At 44.2% G+C, this 19655-nt stretch overlaps 1 protein-coding gene across 1 annotated transcript in view; it reads left to right on the top strand.

The window, feature by feature from the left end:
* Positions 1-11199: 11199 nt before the first annotated feature.
* LOC137563132 (gonadotropin-releasing hormone II receptor-like) overlaps positions 11200-19655 on the top strand; it is a 59960-nt gene continuing 51504 nt past the window's right edge. Inside the window, exon 1 of the mRNA XM_068275218.1 lies at positions 11200-11240. The gene's annotated coding sequence lies outside the window, so the exon portion shown is untranslated. The remainder of the gene's footprint in view (positions 11241-19655) is intronic.

Raw genomic sequence — 19655 nt, 5'->3', positions numbered from 1 at the left:
GTGCTGGCTGTGTCTTCTTGTCATACAGGAAAGCTAAATAAAAGTGCAATCCTGGTGAGGCAAATTATTATTATTTAGTATTTATATAGCGTCGCCATCTTCCGCAGATGCATATATCCCTGCATCATATGGGTATCGCTTGCGCTATGTGACATGTGACATATTCCACTGAATTGTCCAAACTAAGTCTATCTGCCGTTCCTCTCTCGGGGAGTTGTTCCAGCGCTGTCCCCTGTTCAAATTTGCTGCTTCCAGAAGCCCTCAGAAACACTCGTGTCCTTGAGTACTTCCAAAGATAGGCAGCTCCGTAATACGCCAGCGCACTTTTGTGCATGGGCAGTATGGAGCCACCTGTATTCGGAAGCACTCAGAGACGTAAGTACTTCTGGACCTTTCAGGAATACCCCCCTTAAAAATCCTGTGTTTGCCCCTGGCTACTGATCGAGTGCAATGGCTGGCCCAATGAGGGTGCCGTGGTCCCACCCACGAGACCATCGGCACTAGTTAGCAAAAGGAGCAACTGGGCCCTGTGAACGTATAATGCAAAGCAAAGTGTACAGTGCTCATTCTCTTTATTTATGTTCTTAATGAAATAAAGTAATGTTAACTAACAGAATATCATTTAACCATTTGCACTTCTCACTGCAGAACAACCATTTAGGAACCACTACTATCACTACAGTTAAATTAAAAGCAGAGGTCTTAGGTTTGAAAAAAATGCATAGTTTTTGTGTAGTCACATAGGCCGCGCAGTCTGGAAATGGTTAATTGATTTTGCTGTTGGCCACACCCCTTTAGCGCCTCCATTTTACTTTAAAGTGTACTTGAGAGGTTTCAAACAGAAACATTCGTTTGTCCCTGTTCCTCCAGCCTCATGCAGGCAGTGGGCTCCCTCGCTGTCATCCCCATCGCACTCAGTAGGGCATACACGGCCCAGCCACATGCACACTCCTATTGCGCGCCTGTGTCTGGAAGTGTTCAGCACCTGATCAGTACTACTGAGCTGGCGCAGACCGCTGCCAGCTGGGGGAGCATGATGGGGGCATGCGTGCACCTGGGGATTGCATGCCCAACGGAGCACCACTGGCCAATTTACCGGAGCTAATCACGGGATATCAGGAAGCTGGCAAGAGAGCCCACGGCCCACATGGGGCTGGAGGAAGCCGTAGGTGAGTAAATGCTTCCGTTTAACTATCTGGCGACCGCCCCACGCCAATTGGCGTAAAGTCCTGGGCTGCGCGTGCATCTCCTGCTTGAGGCGCAGCGCCCCGTCGAAAGACTGTTAGATGGCGAAACCGCCATACCATGTACAGCGCTGCGATCAGCAGCAGCGCTGTCCCCCTGGGGCATAAGAGAGCGATCAGACCCCCACCAACAGAGAGCTCTGTTGGTGAAGAGAAAAGGGGGAGGGAGGAATCACTACTGTGCTGTGTTGTGTGGCCCTGCAGCTTGGCCTTAAAGCTGCAGTGGCCAATTTAATAAAAATAGCCTGGTGTTTAGGGGGGTTTAGCACTGTGGTCCAGAAGTGGTTAAAACCTCTCAAGTTTCCTTTAGGCATCCTCACTTGAAGAGAGGAGCTAAAATTCTGAGTTCAACAGAAAAAAAATGTTTTATTGACTACAGGGCTACACTCATGCTGGATTTATGTAGACTTTAATGATTACTTGATCATTAGGGTGACATTATGGGGAACAAGCACTGTACAGATATGCTGCTTGGACATAGTATGTGAGCAGCATATATTGTAAAAGAAGAGGGGAGGAGGGACAAAGGAGTGGTGCACAAGTTAGTGTGTTGTTAACCTTTCTGATCGGATTTCAATCTGTTGTACAATTCTGTGTATGGCTACCTTTACAATTCATAGCAGGCCTGGCTGGGCATTATTCAGAGATCCATGATTATCACATACAATAAGTGCCATGACCTTATGTGTATAATCTTAATAACCATGATAAATTATCAGGCAGCCATCCCATTTCATTATGACATTGTACAGCACTCTTATGTCTGCTCCTCAAGAGCATTTCCTTCCAGATGAGCAAATCAGTTGTGCTTTTTGTTCAGAATAATTAAGCAGCTTCTTAGGATTATGAAACGGAGAGAATATTATCCTGGCTAGCAACCATCTCTAAATGACCTCATATAGTGGAAAGCCCTTTTATGTTACTTGACGATGTAGGTATATTAATAGTTGCACTAATTATTGTAAAATAAAGGCGTAGATACTGCGTACTTGCAAAAGGGGCGCCCGGAAATTTGAGTGCTCGTAATAGCCGTAGTAGAATACTATTTTGCAGCCTACTATTTTCTAAATTACCATAGTAAAATATCAGTAAATGATGCCGATATTTTACTACATCTAAACCTAATTCTATTCTCCCTCAGAGTCCCCCTCCACGATGCCTAACCCTAACCATCCTCCCTCCGAGGCCTAACCTTAAAGGAAACCAGAGACAAGTAATAGTTAAAGTTTTACATACCTAGGGCTTCCTCCAGCCCATCCACATGGATCGCTCCCACGCCACCGTCCTCAGCCTTCTCCAGTACCGGGTCCCGTAACCTCAGCCAGTTGTGGCCAGTCTGACGCATGCACAGTGTGCTGTCTCTGTCTCTCTACATCGGAGAATAGTGCTGAACAAAAGTACTGCGTTTTTCTGATCGATTTCCATTCACTTCTATGAGAAAATCGATCAGAAAAATTATCAAAATCAGATCGGCCCTGTGAGAAATTAACTATTGAGCCATATATCTACCAAAAAACCTCATGGTGTATTCCCAAAATAAGGCATTCAACACTGGGTGAGTATCTTGCAAGGGAGATGGTAAATCACCCCCCTCTTGCAAAGCACACCTGTCCCAGTGTGAACAGCAGGGGAAAGTCTGCACCTTCTAAAAGTTCTTGGGAAACCTGTACTTTTTCTTGTTTCTTCTCTGTGGATTAACTGCTGTCTATTTGTATTATGGTTGTAGGATGATTGCATTATGTACTCTGAATTTTCATACAATGCTGCAATAAAAGAGGGATGTGGCACCATTGGAGGGGTTAATGAGTTTAATTGCCACTTATAGCAGCAAATCCCTTTCTGGCACTATACCTGGCCCTTTGTCTCACACTCAACATCATAGTTTTGCCCAATTATAGCAAACTGAAAATAAAGGTCTCTGAAGAGACAGAGAAAAACTATAATTTCACTGAAGATGTGAGAAAGGCTAAAAGAAATGAATGAAAGAAACTGAAATTGAATTATATGACAAGTCTTTCATTTCTGAAGGGGCAATGTGTGGGCGATTTCTGAACTATAAGTCCAGCTGTGCTGCATTTGGGGGCCCTGTTGGAGTTATAATAAGTATTGTGCCGCAGCCTTGCTAATCGGGTTGAAAATGCAAACGGAGGAATTGACAGCTTGATTTATAGCTGAGCCGCCGTCATTGTGGAAATTTTCATTAAGCTCTACTACAGCTTAATATGTACATTGCCTTGGTTAAATCACCCTTTTGGGTGTGACCTACATGTTAAGTTGTCCACAGACAGGAGACGGCATTCAGACATACAGGGACAAAGCCCTTATGGCAGGGCCAGGCCCGGATTTACCTCACAGGAGCGTATAGGCACAGATGTCCTGCCACCTGACCTAATGCTGGGAATACACGGTTTGTTTTTGAGCCATTTATATGGCTCGATACATAATTTCCGACATGTCCGATCTCCCACTCGATCGTTTCACCGCTCAATTCCTGATAGAAGTGAATGGAAAAATATAAGAAAAACGAGTGGAAGATAAGAGAATTAATTGCAGAATCGAGTGGCGAAACGATCGAATGGGAGTATCGAGCAGCAAAAACGAGCCGTGTATGTCCAGCATTAGACTTCCCCCTCAATGAACCTACAAACCCCCGCTCAATGCCCAAGCCCTTAATATTAAGTAACCAGAGGTGCCCGCAAGTATTAGATAGCCAGAGGAACCTAAGTATTAAGTAACTAGAGGTGCTCTTGACTGAAGGGAGATCTCATCAGTGGAATGTTGAGAGCAGGGGGAGTAACCTCTCATTTACACTCTCATTAGGACTCTGCATAGGGAAGAAGGGAGGGAGGCGCTCGGGCACGGGAATGAGCCGCCTTTCCATCATCAGACGCCTGTAGGCACGTGCGGAAGCGGGAAAAAAGGGCACAGGCAGCTAGTGGACAAAAAGGGCGCCGCCATTCACTCTCATAATAAATAACGTTTAATGGGCGCCGAGCAGGAAAAAAGGGCGCCGGACATGAATAACGTTTACAAACGGCGCCCGGAGATTTTTAATGATTTATAAGTGTGCTTGTGGTGATTTACGTTTATAAAATGCACCCGTGCCGAATAACGTTTATAAAAATACTAAACATATTTATCTTATTCAACTAATTAAAACATTATTTAAAGTTTTATCCCTTACTGTTTGTCAAACATTATTATTCACAAAATAAAGCGATCAGTACGTAACGTAAATTGCAATATATTTTTTGCATCCACAATTAGTTAAACATTATTATCCACATAATAAAGGGGGGTCTTAGGTTTAGGCACCACCAGGGGGGTCTTAGGTTTAGGCACCATCAGGGGGGTCTTAGGTTTAGGCACCATCAGGGGGGTCTTAGGTTTAGGCACCATCAGGGGGGTCTTAGGTTTAGGCACCACCAGGGGGGTCTTAGGTTTAGGCACCATCAGGGGGGTCTTAGGTTTAGGCACCACCAGGGGGGTCTTAGGTTTAGGCACCGCCAGGGGGGTCTTAGGTTTAGGCACCACCAGGGGGGTCTTAGGTTTAGGCACCACCAGGGGGGTCTTAGGTTTAGGCACCACCAGGGGGGTCTTAGGTTTAGGCACCACCAGGATGGTCTTAGGTTTAGGCACCACCAGGGGGGTCTTAGGTTTAGGCACCACCAGGGGGGTCTAGGGGTTAGGGATAGGTACAGGGAGGGTTTTGTGTGAGAGTAGGCTTATGTATAGTTTTAGTAAAATTTTAGTAATAATTACTAATGTTTTACAACACTTATTACGAACGTAGTTATATTTAGATCATCGTTATAAAAAATATTTTCAGATTTTATTATAATAACGAACCATAAATGAAGGTTATTCACAATATATAATAGAGTAAGTGCCTCAACCTTCAAGCAAGAAGAAGTAGCGCGCTGCCCCCAGGGCCGGTCCAAGCAAGAAGAAGTAGTGTCATATCAAACCAAGGGCAAAGAGGGATAATTTGCATATTCAGTAGCAGTGCATTGTGGGTAACCACAAATGTTCACTTATAGCTGAATTATTGCAGATTTTCTTCTGTTTTAAGAAAGAAAATTACACTAAGCTTTTTTTTTTTTTTAGTAGGAGGGCTTTTTGGTCTCTTTTATTCTCCTATACATTCCGAGTGGTTTGGGTCACCCTGAGCTGCTTGGTTACTCTGTTGTACTGGTTCAAGCCCTATCTCATACAGCCGTATCAATCTTTGCCATCTGCTGATGAGGACTAAACGGCTGAAACAGGCTGTCATATGTGGGTTTGATATGACTGTGTAAAACTTAAAGCTATAGTCTTGCTAGGCTTACCAAGGGTGAAAAGGAATAATTTGCATATTTAGTAGCGGTGCATTGTGGGTAATCACAAATGTTCACTTATAGCTGAATTTTTGCATATTTTCTTCTGTTTTAAGAAGGCAAATTACACCAAGCTTTGATTTTTTTTAGTAGAAGGTCTTTTTGGTCCTTTTTATTCACCTATACATTCCGAGTGGTTTGGGTTACCCTGAGCTGCTTGGTTACTCTGTTGTACTGGTCCAAGCCCTATCTCATACAGCCGTATCAATCCTTGCCATGTACAGGTGAGGACCAAAAGTCTGAAACAGGCTGTCACATGTGGGTTTGATATGGCTGTGTACAATGTAAAGCTATAGGCTTGCAATACACCAGTGGTTCTGGATGCTTGCTTGGCTTACCAAGGGTGAAAAGGAATTATTTGCATATTTAGTAGCAGTGGCCGTAACCACAAATGTTCACTTATAGCTGAATTATTGGAGATTTCCTTCTGTTTTAGGAAGGCAAATTACACCAAGCTTTGCTTTTTTTTAGTAGGAGGTCTTTTTGGTCCCTTTTATCCCCCTATACATTCTGAGTGGTTTGGGTCACCCTGAGCTGCTTGGTTACTCTGTTGTACTGGTCCAAGCCCTATCTCATACAAATATATCTATCCTTGCCATGTACAGATGAGGGCCAAAAGTCTGAAACAGACTGTCACATGTGGGTTTGATATGACTGTGTAAATATTAAAGCTATATGCTAGCTTGGCTTACCATGGGGGAAAAGGGGTAATTTGCATATTTAGTAGCAGTGCATTGTGGGTAACCACAAATGTTCACTTATAGCTGAATTATTGCAGATTTCCTTCTGTTTTAAAAAGGCAAATTACACCAATACAGTGTGCGGCATTGCAGGAAGTGATGACAGTGGAACGCAGGATGGAACACGGAAGAGGTGAGTCATCCCCGCCTGCTGCCTCTTACTAATAGTGGCGGCTGCTACTGTGCTTAAAGAGAATCTGTACTCTAATATTCTTACAATAAAAAGCATACCATTCTATTCATTATTTTCTCCTGTGCCCCTCTGTGCTGTTTCTGCCACTCTCTGCTGCAATCCTGGCTTGTAATTAACAGTTTTAGGCAGTGTTTACAACCAAACTAACCAGCTTCTAATAGGCTCAGCTAAGCATAGTGTGTGAGTCATTCACAGTATGCAGGGGGCCTGCAGAGGGTGTGTATCGCTTCTACCAATCACAAGCAGCCCTGCACATTCCACACAATCAATCCTTAGCCCGACAAACAGGACAGAGGAAAGATACATTGATTTATTACAGAGACAGTGCAGTTAGGAAAGACTGCAGTAAGCCAGAGCAGATTAGAACAGGCATAGGAACTTATAGGATAGAAGAACTAAGGCTGAAAAATTTGTTACAGAGTCTCTTTAAGCAAGAGGGGGAGCGCACATGGGGGACCAAGGGGGGGGGGGGGTGTCCAACCTCCCTCCCAGCCGCTGTGCCCAATACCCCCTTACTGCCCTCTACCCTCTTATGTGGCGTATGCTACGCCACGGGTCGGCTAGTATCATAATAATCTCCCTGTGTCCCTGTTGCACGCTGTCCCTGTGTAGTTGGGTCTGTGCTTTTTGCTACTGCGCATGTGCACAGCACGGACCCAGCCTCAAAGAGACAGGAGGACAAGGCCAGGGAGCCGGGCGAGCGTGTGAGCGGGTGTGCATGCACGTGTTCGGCGGGTGCGTGCCTGCAGCAGGTGCGCATGCATGTGCAGTAACCTGCGGCAGGGGTGGCAAGAAACACAGACCTAGAGCCCGTTTTTAAACGGGCTTGGGTTTGCTAGTTCACAATAATATACAATTATAACAATTAAACATATATTATTGTTTTTTTAATAAACGTAATTATAAGTTTAACTTTTGAAACAGGGAAGATTAACGTTTTCACAATTTCCAATTTCATAAACATTATTTAATGATTTATAATTTTGTTAAACATTATTTGTAAACGAAATATAGCACACTATTTTTACAAACGCTATTAATGATTAATTATTAATTAGAGTTTACACCCCGCACCCTTTTTGTCCGGGCGCCCTTTTTGTACGTACGCGGCACGTGCCTACAGTGCCATATGGTAAATCCGGCCCTGGGCAAGGCTCAAAAGCTACATACCCACCTTGCGACCCAGGAAGACAAATCCCATGGATGTCCCACGATGACGAGCGAATTGCATGGAGACATTACCAGCACTGTCTCATAAGAAAACCAATTTTAGACTATGAGATCGGCAAAGCGCTGAAACACTCCTGAAAAGCACCACAGTGCAAAGCAGCCCTTACATCCAGTAAAAATGTACTTATACTAGAGGAGGAGCTGGCAGCAAGCTGTGTGTGGAGCGAAAGAGCTAGAAGTGAATGGACTTCCTTACAGGGACTCTTTAAGCAGCAGGAAGACTGCAAGCAACGCAGAGAAAACTTCTATTAAACATACAGGAGCCATATTGCATTCCACACTGCTGATAAAGACAGGTGCCCCAAAAGAACCCCAAGTATTTCAACCCCCCTGTATTGTATTTATGTTGTTGTCGAGTGTAATTGTACTGTATAGACTCTAGAAAGGGGCTTATCATAGATATGTAATATCATAGTGGCAAACTGGAATATTGCCCACGGACCCAGAGGTGTCTATATGCCCCCCCCCCCCCAAGTCTCCCCCCTTAAGCTAATTGTGCCCCTTCCCAATTTGCTGCAGAGTGTTCTCGCCTGTCAGGTTAGCACACTCCTCCTTCATACTTACTTACTTGGCGCTTCCTCTAGCCCCTGGCAGCCGTCCTGTGCCCTCGCCGCTGCTCCACTCCCAGCCGGTGGCCCGGTGGCCCCTCCATTGCAGATGCCAACCTCGCAAGGTCAGCATCTACTGTGCCGACACGAGCACCGCTCACGATCATGCTGACGTGGTCTGGAGTGTCCTGTGCAGGTGCAGTAGTTCTGCGCCTGCACAGAAAACTCTAGACCACATGAGCTCGATCGCGAGCGGCGCTCGTGTAGACACAGTATATGCCGGTTGGGGACCCCGGGCCACCAGCTGGAAGCGAAGCTGCGGCGAGGGACTTATCGGCTGCCAGGGGCTGGAGGAAGCCCCAGGTAAGTAGATCTTTATTTTTTTTTAGCTCCTCACATTTGCCCTTTAAGCATCCTTCCATCTCATCCTCGGGTTCACTTAAAGACTTCTGGCTGAAATAATCAGAAGCGATCATTTTGGTGGTAGAAAATCGCCACAAAAAGTTTAATGTTATGCCAAAAGACAAAACTAAAGTATATAGATATACAGGACATTAAAAAATCCCTTTTCCGTTTTTGCATATCTTTAGTTCACCGTGGAGCGTTGCGGCAATGCAACAACTACGTGATGTTCACAGCTTGGCAGGAGCGTTGCAGTATAACAGGTTGAGGTATAGTAACGCAATGCTGTGGGTTACCGCTAAACGCACGTGTTAACAGGTACAGTGAAGCATAGTTTTCATTGACTGTATGCTTCACTGTATGTGACGCAATGCGGCCGTAGCGTGCGGTTCTACTTCCTGATTCCGATATGCTCCTGTTAGACAGGGATCGCAACATCCCTCTGTGAACCTAACCTCAGAAAAATAGTTTCTGAAATAGAGTCCAAAATATATTATTTTTGTCTATCTAGGGCACTGCATGTCCAGACCAATATTCAGTTTTAACACTTTGACACATTCTATTTTAAAAAAAAATCCACTCTCTACAGCAGCTACTTGTAATTGATTTCAGTTTGGAAAATGCTGACACTTCTACCTTAAAATTCCTATGGACTTAAATAAACGAATATAGAGTCCTGGAATCTCTTGAATGTGTATGAGAAAACTGCAAGTGATGGGCTGATGAAGATAGATGAGACACCCTGCTTTACAGTAGCTGCTTTATCCATGGCTCTGCTGCAGGTGCGTGACATCACAGCCACCAGCCCCCCTGGGATACACACGTTCACTTCATTCCTTCCCGAGCTCTGGAGGGGATTCTGCTTGCTGCACATTACACATTACCAATTAGGATAATAAAAGCCCATTTTCCTTTCATTAGCCTTGCTAATGTTATCCTTTTGTTGTTCATTTAGTGTTTGGGGTGAAGGGAAACTTGCCGCTGCATTGTAGTGTGCTGGAGGCTGGTGTAGGGATATAATGCACATTCACACCTCAGTGGTACCTCAACAAGGAGGCAAGTAGCTAAAAGCTCACTACATAATGAATCCCAGCTGGAAGGACACAGAGACATCTGCCTGACATTTGCTAAGCAACCACTCATCTCTGGCAGTCCTGTGCAGGATTTGCTACTGTATGTTATTTGTAAACTTTTCACTTGATTTTTTAAAAAATATATATATGATCTTCTAGTAAAGACAGAAAGATTGGATGATCTGCCTTTTCCAACGTCCCTTTAAAGGATATAAGTCTCATCTCGTTTTTCGTGTTAATAGTGCATCAGTTTGGATGCTGATGTTGGTGACTGTAATGCTGTGAATGGAATCTTGTGAATTAGTGTGAAGGTGATTTGTTGGGAAGAAGCTGATTTCTCACTCATCCTCTTGCCTTGCCAGAGAAGCACATGAGACTGCTCCACATTGCTCTGCCTGCTAGAGTCTCTATATGGTGAAAGGTAAGCCTGAATTCTTTTTTTTTTACTGCTGTACTGTAATGTTTATTTGGGTTTTTATAAAGTCCTTTGCTGACTTCACAATCACTCAGTACAATTGCCTGAAAGTTGTAATCATTTACCAGGAACTAATATGAGGAGATGTGCAGTAATCTAAGGCAGCCAGTCAGTCAGAATTCTCCTCCTATACATTAAGTTACTATTAGTTGCCATGGGTTACAGCTCAGTATTTCTGAAGTACATTTGCCTGCTAATTCAGCAGTAGAGTTGATCAGGTGAAAACATTGTTTCTGTTACAAGTTAATTTTTTTTTAATTTATTTTTTTGAAAGCTTGCATTGTGTAAATTGTAACACATCTGCCTGAAAACTGTTGTTTTATGAAAAGAAAAAAAAAGAAAAAAAAAAAGAAAACCTGAAGCAAAATTTAAACTATTTCCCAGAGCAACCAGTCTGAATACTTCAGTGAGCATCTGAAATCTGCTCTGATTTTGCTTTTACTTTATGGTAAATCAGGAAAAAAATATTTGAGGAAGGTGAAGAAATAAGGAGCATAGGTGCCAATAAATATCCTTCAAATGGCAAAGCTTTATTCAATATCAAAAGATTATCAACTGTTTACTAATAGGATAGTAGCAACGGTGTGGCCAATTTCCCTGTCTGTACCACACTCTCACCCCATTTACAACATTCATGCTTTAATTTTGCTCTAACCTTATGCTAAATCAGCCCTAAACACTTCTTATCTGCTATGCTGTAAACATGCACCCTGAGAGAAGTCTTCACATGCTGGCTGCATAAACATAGAGACTACTCAGTGTGTTTATAACTGAAAAGAAGTCAATTGATTCTAATGGTTTCTCTATAATAACTCTCATCAGAATGGGCTTGTTCTGCTGAATTTCATAAAATAACTTCTAAAATGGCATGGTTATATCATTTCCATTTCTAGAAACATCAAGTAAAAGCAGTCCCTTCAGAAAGACCTTTCTGTAAGGAAAGCAAGCAGATCTGTGAGGTAACCCATAACAACCAAGCCCTGCTGTTTCAGGGGATTGCTTGCTCTAGTGGTTAATGCTCGGTACACACTATGCAATTTTCTGACAGATTTATTGTCAGATCGATTATTTCTAACATGTCTGATCTGATTTCCAATCAATTTTGAACGATTTTTCATAGAAGTCAATGGAAAATCGATCGAAAAATCAATTGGAAATCCAATCGGACATGTTGGAAATAATTGATCTGACAGAAAATCTGTCAGAAAATTGCATCGTGTGTACCTAGCATTATGTTAACAGTAATGTAAGTGGAATGTAAATGGTCAATCAGTAACAAATAAATGTACTGAAGCCTAATCACTAATAATGGAAAATAGAATTGGTTGGTAAAGTATGCGTTGTTGAAGAATGCATTCACACTATGGAGTATATTCACAATTTACTTTCCATTTATGGCACTGACATAGCATGCATTGTGCAAGTAGCACAACTTGTGTTGCATGGATAGATATGAGAGCTAGTATGGCTGAGGTGAGCCAGCAACATCTGCAACTTGAAGCATTCTAATTGGCTAAAAAGTGTGGGCGTGTCATTACTATAATCTTTCTGAAACCTAGCAGTTCCAGAGGGCACTGTTACCCAATCAGTCTCCCAGCGGCGATCTGTTATGCTGGGAATACACGGAGCGATAGCTCCTTATCAATCGAGCCGCTGATGGCTCGATTGATAATATCCGACAGGTCCGATGACCACGCGGTTCGATTCCCTGCTCGATACCCGCGGGCGGACAATAGCGGGGAATCGAGCGGAAAATAAGGAAGCACCCGCGGAGACGAGCGGGAATCGATCCGGGCGGCCGCGGGGATGCGGCGGGAATTGATCCGGCAGCTAATCGTGCCGCCGGATCACTCCATGTATTCCCAGCATGAGACTGCAAAACCGTTGTCTAATTAGGCTGTACAGCACTGCGATCTATGGCAGGGCTGTACTGGGGACAGCTGTGTGACCCAGCTGTCCGCCAGGGAAACAGGAGAGCTGAAGCCTATGACAGCCGATCGCCGTCATTGGTTGGCTGGAGGGAGGGAGGGAGTTAGGGGAAAAAATAAATAAATACGTACATTTATTTAAAAAAAAGAAATTACATTTTTTTTTATTTTAAAAACACTGTAAAGGGGGAAGAGGGGGAGGGGGCATCAGACATGGCCTTAAAGCTGCAGTGGCCTATTTATTGAAAGTTGGCCTAGTCTTTAGGGGGGTTTAACACTGCGGTCCTCCTCAAGTGGTTGAAGAGGAGCTGTCAGCCATACCATCTTAGAAAAAAAAACAACACATACAGTATATAAATAGATAAATACTTGCTCTACTTACATAACATATGTATTGCACTGTCTATGTTTTGATTTTTGTGATTTTTCTACAGTAAAAAAAGAGAAAATCCTTCTTAAGGTGGCCACTAATGATCCAACCTTTTTCATCCAATCTTACCATTTCTATGTAATATAAGGGAACTGCCTACATTATCCTTTCAATGTATTTACTCAGTTTACCCTTATACTACATATATTTGATAAGATTGGATGAAAAAGATTGGATCATTAGTGGCCACCATTAGCATTTCCCATTTTATCTGTGGCTATTTTTAAGGCAATCCTGATGTAATTTCCTTCCTTACTCTCCTGTGCCTGATTTGCCCGCCCTTCACTATAGAAAGTGCATTGTCTCAGCATGAGAAATATTGGCCAATCAGAGAAGAACAGAGGTGCGGGAGGGGAAAACAGGAGGGAAAGAGGCTTCAGCCAATCAGGCTGCATTAGTTAAGTCTGAGGGTAAGTAGAAAAGCAAAAAACGACAACCCAGCATTCCCTGCAACTTCCTATTTGAGTACCAAATTTTGTATGTACCAAATAAGAGTCAGGGAAACGATAATTTATCAACAAGAAAAGTAATAGTGATTTTAACTTTTGGATTGGCTGCTTAGCATTCTTATTATAAGAATTGATTTTTTATTTTATGCCCGACGGTTACACTTTAAAGTGAACCTAAACCGTACTAAATAAAAAGAGTTTCACTTACCTGGGGCTTCTACCAGACCCCGCGGCCGTTCTGTGCTCGGGCCGGTCTTCAATGATCCTCTGTTTCCTTGCTGCCGCTTAGTTTTGATTCTGCCATTTGATCAGTCGGTGGTCTACTGCGCCTGTGCGCCCTTGGCCGCGTGCATCCTCGTTCGTGTTCACGTCAGCGAGAGCATCCTGTGCAGGTGCAGTATGAGGTATTTTCTTACTGTGCCTGCCCAGCCAGGACACTCTTGCCAACATGAATGCGTACGAAGATGCACGCGGCCAGGGCCATGCAAGCGCTGCGGACTGCCGACTGATCAGCCGGTAGAATCGAAACTAAGCCACAGCAGGGGAATGGAGGATCGGTGAGGACCTGCGCAGGCACAGGGCGGCTGCGGGGGAGCAGGTAGAAGCCCCAGGTAAGTGAAACTTTTTATTTGGTACGGTTTACGTTCACTTTAAAGGGAACCTAAACTGAGAAGGATATGGATTTTTCTTGACTGCATTTCTGATCAGCGCTCTCCTTGTTCGGCCTGTGAGCTTAGGTAGATGGCCTTGTCTTGGTAGGTTTACAGTTGTGCCATACTCCTTCCATTTCTGAATGATTGCTTGAACAGTGCTCCGTGGGATGTTCAAGGCTTTGGAAATCTTTTTGTAGCCTAAGCCTGCTTTAAATTTTTCAATAACTTGATCCCTGACCTGTCTTGTGTGTTCTTTGGACTTCACGGTGTTGTTGCTCCCAATATTCTCTTAGACAACCTCTGAGGCCCTCACAGAGCAGCTGTATTTGTACTGACATTAGATTACACACAGGTGCACTCTATTTAGTCATTAGCACTCATCAGGCAATGTCTATAGTCAACTGACTGCACTCAGATCAAAGGGGGCCGAATAATTATGCACACACCACTTTGCAGTTATTTATTTGTAAAAAAATGTTTGGAATCATGTATGATTTTCGTTTCACTTCTCATGTGTACACCACTTTGTGTTGGTCTACCATGTGGAATTCCAATAAAATTGATTCAGGTTTGTGGCAGTAATATGACAAAATGTGGAAAACTTCAAAGGGGCCAAATACTTTTGCAACCCACTGTATTTAGTATTTTACCACCAGCAGTATAATTAACTTCACACTGAGCATGCGTGCTACTCAGTGTGGAAGGGAGCTTCCGGGCAGCACAATCAGTATAGGTAGGTAGCCAGGTATAGGTGCTCCAGTAAAGGATCTCATATGTAGGTGCACTCAATATATGTTGCCAAGCAGAGGTGCCCCCAGTATAGGAAGTCAGTTGAAGGTCTCCATCGCCCCCATAGGTAGCCAGGCGTAGGTGCCTCCAATATATAGGTAGCCAGGTGTTGGTGCCCCCAGTATAGGAAATCAGGTGTAGGTGCCCTCATAATAGGTAACCAGCTATAGGCGCCCCCTTGGAAGCTGGTGCCCTGAGCGATCGCTCCGGTCGCTCAGGTCAAAGGCCGGCTATCGGAGGAATGCCGGAAGCCAGCAGGGGACAAGCGTAGGCCTTGGAGAGGTAATGTATACATTTTACATGGGCACTGGGGAGACATTGACTTTAGGCGACAGCATCATGGCGGTGGATGTGGCGCACAAGGCTAATTTTCGAGAGATTTCATGCTGAAATTGATCAGGAATTGGCCTGAGGTGTTTGGGCAGAGGTGTATGGGCAGATCTCTGTCTTATCAGATTTATTTAGAGAGAGATATGTCTCTTGGTCGAATCTGCCCATACATCGCTAGATGTATGGCTACCTTAACACCTCACTCCAATTAGCTCTTGGAGATGTCATTAATCTAAGGGTTCACATACTTTTTGCACCTGTTATGTGAATGTTTACATAGTGTGTTCAATAAAAACATGGAAACGTTTATTTAATTGTGTGGTATTAGTTTAAACAGACTGTGATTGTCTATTGTTGTGACTTAGATGAAGATCAGATCACATTTTATGACCAATTTGTGCAGAAATCCATATCATTCCAAAGGATTCACATACTTTTTACTGCTACTGTATAATTGCCAAGATCCTGTACAAAGAAACAGAATAAAGAAAGTGAATAAAGGTAATGCCGAATAGCTGGAAACTAAACCTATAACTAAATGTGAATATAGAGATTGGATGAATAGGAGATGAATCATTTGGAATCTCATTCCAGTGGAGGAATAGGGAATATTATATCTGGCTTTCAAAGGAAATTGTGAACATAAATAGCCTAATGGTGGCCATACATGGTACAATTTTTTCATACAATCTTACCAATTCTATGTAATATAAGGGAACTGCCTAAATGATCCTTTCAGTATATTCACTTAATTTTCCCTTATACTACATAGAAATGGTAAGATTGGATGAAAAAATTGTACCATGTATGGCCACCATAAGGCTAAGTTCACAGTGGCTGATGCTGTTACAGGCAACGCAAGACAATGGTTCGGGAAATGAGCATTGCACGTTATTTGCACATTGCATCGCATACAGTGAAGAGTACAAGCAATGAAAATTATGCTTAACTGTACTGTTAACGCCTGCATTTACGGTAGCACACTGCATGCAGTGTGATATGATACTACACACGGTTATCCCACAAGCACCCGCTGCACTGTACACGTTTTGTAGGTGGTGCAATGCAATGCAGAAAGCCATGTTATAAAGAGGCCTTTATGCCACATGTCAACGCACCTCTGTGAATTAAGCCCTAGGGTATATTTAGCCCGCTTTCCATAAAAGCATGGGCATTATCCTGAAGATAAGCGGTAAAATATTCATTCAGACATATATAATTTATTTTTTAAATTATCATACTCCAATTTAAGCTGTCAGTTAACTTATAATGATAATTCTATTTCTCTGACTGTACTCTAGTGCCTGATGTACTGTACTTCAGTCAGGGGCGGTTGGCCCATGACGCCAGGTGAAGCAGGTGGTATGGGTCCTGCGGGCAACTATACTAGCTACCTATACTGGGGCAACTATACTGGATACTTATACAGGGGCAAATATACGAGCTACCTATACTGAGGCAACTATACTACCTATACTGAGGCAACTATACTACCTATACTGAGGCAACTATACTACCTATAGTGGGGGCAACTATGCTACCTGTACTGGGGGAAACTATACTAGCTACCTATACTGGGGGCAACTATACTATCTACCAATACAGGGGGCAACAATATTGGCTTCCTATACTGGGGGAAACTATACTAGCTACCTATACTGGGGCAACTATACCTAGCTACCCTATACATGGGACACCTGGCTACCTACCTACCTACCTATACTGAGGGTGAAAATTTTCGGGTGCCTCAGGCAGAAAAAAGTCTAGAACCGGCCCTGACTTCAGTATTATAGCTGTAGAGTCCTACGTAGTAGTCATTGGCAGTGTGCAAGTGTCAGGCAGCAGTGTGTTAGGGGTACTCATATCCTTACTATTCTGTGGTGGTAAGTAGCCAGGAGGTTCCTAGGTAAAGCAAACCTAGTGATATACCCACCTCTATACTTACCTAATAAAAGTGATATTCTTCCATGTATCCCCCTGGAGTGAGGCTGGCACTGGCCTAGACAATCCGTTTGAAGAAAAGTCATTGCAGTGCTGGCCACACACACTTAGCAGGTGGACTGACTCAAGGATATGTGCACTGGGGAAGAGGAAGAGCAGCCAAATACCACATAGCTTTAATTACATTCTTCCAGGGGCCACATGGCCTGTAAAGATTCCACACATGAAGGCTGCAATAGTTATGGGTGATGATGAGTGGAGGTGGGGACCTGATGGAAGCACTGGAAAGTGGGTTGGGGTGTGTCAGGGTGGCAGTACCAGGGTAACATATTGCAACCCACATTACAAGAAAGGGCAGCCCACTGTCAGTGTGGGGGTGTTTCTGATGCTGAAACTAGGATAATTAACATAAAATTGGGTATCCTGAACAGGGCCGCCATCAGAAATTTTGGGCCCCCTCACAAATCATCAGTCCCCGCCCCCCCCCCCCCTCAAACTGAGAAATGTGCGTAGCCATTACATGTTGGCAGAGCTAGTTGGAGGCTTGCTGTCCACAAATTAGTCACGAATAACCACGGTGGATACTCGTGATTCAAGTTAGCTCTAATTGCCACAGCTGAGCGGCTAGATGCGGCGGGGATAATTACCCAGAACGCCGCTCTCCGCCCAGCGTTTCAACGAGGTGCAAGTGTCCGAATGGACGCGTTGCAAGCCTCGATATCGAGCACTTCCTCCTTCAAGCCGGAAGGAGGAAGTGCTCCATCATTTTTATAACCTCCCAGTTTTATTTTCTGTTTAAAAAAGCTAAAAAAGTAGGTTTAATGCTATTGTCTCATATGGTAATGATTCAGCTTTTCCCATAGTCTCTCAGTTAGCAATCATGTGACCCCCAACAAGGCAAATTCAGCAATCATGAGGCCCCCAACAAGACAAATTCAGCAATCATGAGGCCCCCAACAAGACAAATTCAGCAATCGTGAGACCCCCAACAAGACAAATTCAGCAATCATGAGGCCCAACAAATCATGAGGCCCCCAACAAATCATGAGGCCCCCAACAAGACAAATTCAGCAATCTTGAGGCTCCCAACAAATCATGAGGCCCTCAACAAGTAAAAATTCAATCATTAGGCCCCCAACAAGACAAATTCAGCAGTCATGAGGCACATAAATAGACAGCATTTCACATAAATAGGCAGAATGCCCCCTTATTATGGTAGACACCTCTCACCTGGATTCTGACAGGGACCCCCAGGTTAGGTAGTGAGTGACATGGAGCCCTTTTAGGTAGTGAGTGAGTGACAGGGAGCCCCTTTAGGTAGTGAGTGAGTGACAGGGAGCCCCTTTAGGGAGTGAGTGAGTGAGTGAGTGACAGGGAGCCCCTTTAGCTAGTGAGTGAGTGACAGGGAGCCCTTTAGGAGTGAGTGAGTGAGTGACAGGGAGCCCCTTTAGGGAGTGAGTGAGTGACAGGGAGCCCCTTTAGGGAGTGAGTGAGTGACAGGGAGCCGCTTTAGCTAGTGAGTGAGTGACAGGGAGCCCCTTTAGCTAGTGAGTGAGTGACTGGAGGCCCTTTAGCTAGTGAGTGAGTGACAGGGAGGCCCCCCCAGCCGCCGCCGCTGCTTCCCCTACCTTGCCAGCAGCGTCAGACCTCAAGATCAGCGGCGACCCGACCAGTAAGAGCGGGCGCTGGACGCACCCGCTCTATATGCGGAAGTGACGTCACTTCCACATATCAGTGCGGGCGCTGGGTCCTAGTGTCCGCACTATTGTCGCCGCCTGATCGGGGTCTGACGCGGTGGCGGAGGCGGCGGCTAGAGGGATGGAGGGAGGGAGGGAGCAGCGACCAGGGGAGGTTGAGCGGCGGCCGGGCGGCACCCGCTAGGGCCGCGGCGGGGATGGGGCCCCCCTGCAGGCCCGGGCCCGTGACGGGAGTCACGGATGTCCCCCCTGATGGCGGGCCTGATCCTGAATAATGTATTACATTCTACTGTAGCAATACTTCTTTAATAGAGAGCTTTGTGAATTTTGTGTTTTTTTACACTGAAGTTAATGACACCAACTTTCTGAGTTAATTACAAACCTCTCAAACATGTTATTGTCACCATATTTGCTACATATGGTTTGAATTGAAGAATCTTTATTAACCGTTTTACAGATCGAGGTAATTGAAATCTTTGTGTTGTTTATTTCTGCCAGGGTGTAGATTTCAGTCACTCTAGTCACTTAGTCCCATTGCTGTCACTGTTCCCTTCACTCGGGTGCAGCTGCAGTTTGCTTGCTTAGTTGTCTAATAGACAGCCGAGCTCCATACACTGGTCAGAAGCCGATTTCTTTGGCTCCTGACCCTGTGATCACTGTGAGCCAATCAGAATGACATCCAGCAGCAGCAGCAGCAAAAAAACAAAAAGGTCTCTGGTCAGAGACGACTGGTACTCAAAGCAATTTCATTGTTTTGTATTTCAATGTTGATTTCCACCCAGACCCATAGGCAACGTCGGGGGCTCCTGTACACACATTGATTCTTGCCTAAGATAGTCCTTGACAGTCGTGTGTACGTAGCTCAAGGGGTGCAATGTTCTGGTCTTTTACATACTTTGATTAAAAGATAGAGAGGTTCAGTGGTGCTCAAATACCCCTTTTTAAAATTCGAGTTTGGTCGAATTCGAATAGTAAATTAGTCGAGGTCATTCGAATATTCGAGTCGAATAATTTTTACTATTCGATTCGACCTCGGACTTCGAGCTCACTATTCGAGTCGGTATTCGAGCTAACTATTCGAGCTGACTATTCGAATTGGCCTTAAATAGCTTCCAACACTTGTTTTGAGGGTGAATGATGCAAGAAACCTCTTTTTT

The sequence above is a fragment of the Hyperolius riggenbachi genome, chromosome 3, assembly GCF_040937935.1.
Source record: "Hyperolius riggenbachi isolate aHypRig1 chromosome 3, aHypRig1.pri, whole genome shotgun sequence".
In the NCBI taxonomy this organism is placed as follows: domain Eukaryota; kingdom Metazoa; phylum Chordata; class Amphibia; order Anura; family Hyperoliidae; genus Hyperolius; species Hyperolius riggenbachi.
The sequence above is the reverse complement of the archived record's forward strand: the minus strand, read 5'-3'. Positions and strand labels throughout refer to the sequence as shown.